The sequence below is a fragment of the Oncorhynchus keta genome, unplaced genomic scaffold, assembly GCF_023373465.1.
Source record: "Oncorhynchus keta strain PuntledgeMale-10-30-2019 unplaced genomic scaffold, Oket_V2 Un_contig_17813_pilon_pilon, whole genome shotgun sequence".
Lineage (NCBI taxonomy): Eukaryota > Metazoa > Chordata > Actinopteri > Salmoniformes > Salmonidae > Oncorhynchus > Oncorhynchus keta.
Window position 1 is genome coordinate 77,501 of NW_026280596.1, and position 1,976 is coordinate 79,476.

The window sequence follows — 1,976 nt, forward strand, 5'->3', positions numbered from 1 at the left end:
ACACCAGTGTTATATCTGAGTGTTGATTCTAGTGGGGTTAACACCAGGGTTATATCTGAGTGGTGATTCTAGTGGGGTTAACACCAGTGGTATATCTGAGTGTTGATTCTAGTGGGGTTAACACCAGTGTTATATCTGAGTGTTGATTCTAGTGGGGTTAACACCAGTGTTATATCTGAGTGTTGATTCTAGTGGGGTTAACACCAGTGGTATATCTGAGTGTTGATTCTAGTGGGGTTAACACCAGTGGTATATCTGAGTGTTGATTCTAGTGGGGTTAACACCAGTGGTATATCTGAGTGTTGATTCTAGTGGGGTTAACACCAGTGTTATATCTGAGTGTTGATTCTAGTGGGGTTAACACCAGTGGTATATCTGAGTGTTGATTCTAGTGGGGTTAACACCTGTGGTATATATGAGTGTTGATTATAGTGGGGTTAACACCAGTGTTATATCTGAGTGTTGATTCTAGTGGGGTTAACACCAGTGTTATATCTGAGTGTTGATTCTAGTGGGTTAACACCAATGTTATATCTGAGTGTTGATTATAGTGGGGTTAACACCAGTGTTATATCTGAGTGTTGATTCTAGTGGGGTTAACACCTGTGGTATATCTGAGTGTTGATTATAGTGGGGTTAACACCAGTGGTATATCTGAGTGTTGATTCTAGTGGGGTTAACACCAGTGTTATATCTGAGTGTTGATTCTAGTGGGGTTAACACCAGTGTTATATCTGAGTGTTGATTCTAGTGGGGTTAACACCAGTGTTATATCTGAGTGTTGATTCTAGTGGGGTTAACACCAGTGGTATATCTGAGTGTTGATTATAATGGGGTTAACACCAGTGTTATATCTGAGTGTTGATTCTAGTGGGGTTAACACCAGTGTTATATCTGAGTGTTGATTCTAGTGGGGTTAACACCAGTGTTATATCTGAGTGGTGATTCTAGTGGGGTTAACACCAGTGGTATATCTGAGTGTTGATTCTAGTGGGGTTAACACCAGTGGTATATCTGAGTGTTGATTATAGTGGGGTTAACACCAGTGGTATATCTGAGTGTTGATTCTAGTGGGGTTAACACCTGTGTTATATCTGAGTGTTGATTATAGTGGGGTTAACACCAGTGTTATATCTGAGTGTTGATTCTAGTGGGGGTAACACCAGGGTTACATCTGAGTGTTGATTCTAGTGGGGTTAACACCAGTGTTATATCTGAGTGTATCTCTGTCACTTAAAAACACAGTCATTGGTGGGTAAACTCTAACATTCACTTGAAAGGGACCCTGGGAAATATGCAAATGAGGCTTTACACGGTGTTAAAACCGACCAAAAAATACTGTTACACCACAGGTGTTAATTCCCTAACACTGAGAACATCAGCTCTAATAAAGTGTTCATTTAAGTTGGGATTTGCAACACTCATGGTGTTAGGGACCCAACACTATGGGGATCTTAGTTTATCAACACATTGAAAAATGTTAGTTTCTCCCAAGTGGCATTGCAGTGCTTGAAGTGTCACTACAGACCTGGGTTCGATCCCAGGCTGTGTCACAGCCGGCCGTGACCAGGAGACCCATTGAGCGGCGCACAATTGGCGCAGCGTCGTCCGGGTTAGGGGAGAGTTTGGCCCAGCGTCGTCCGGGTTAGGGGAGAGTTTGGCCCAGCGTCGTCCGGGTTAGGGGAGGGTTTGGCCCAGCGTCGTCCGGGTTAGGGAGAGTTTGGCCCAGCGTCGTCCGGGTTAGGGAGAGTTTGGCCCAGCGTCGTCCGGGTTAGGGAGAGTTTGGCCCAGCGTCGTCCGGGTTAGGGGCGGGTTTGGCCCAGCGTCGTCCGGGTTAGGGAGGGTTTGGCCCAGCGTCGTCCGGGTTAGGGGAGGGTTTGGCCAAGCGTCGTCCGGGTTAGGGAGGGTTTGGCCCAGCGTCGTCCGGGTTAGGGGAGAGTTTGGCCCAGCGTCGTCCGGGTTAGGGGAGAGTTTGG

The 1,976-nt window shown here is 46.3% G+C and overlaps 1 long non-coding RNA gene across 3 annotated transcripts in view; it reads right to left on the reverse strand.

Annotated features, from left to right (window-relative positions):
- LOC127919897 (uncharacterized) overlaps positions 1–830 on the reverse strand; it is a 2,034-nt gene extending 1,204 nt beyond the window's left edge. Inside the window, exons 1-2 of one of the 3 annotated variants that reach the window (XR_008104372.1) lie at positions 644–830; positions 85–404 (exon numbers count right to left, since the gene is read on the reverse strand). This is a non-coding gene — a long non-coding RNA (uncharacterized LOC127919897). The remainder of the gene's footprint in view (positions 1–84; positions 405–643) is intronic. The other 2 variants (XR_008104371.1, XR_008104373.1) reach the window with 2 other exon arrangements.
- Positions 831–1,976: the final 1,146 nt, after the last annotated feature.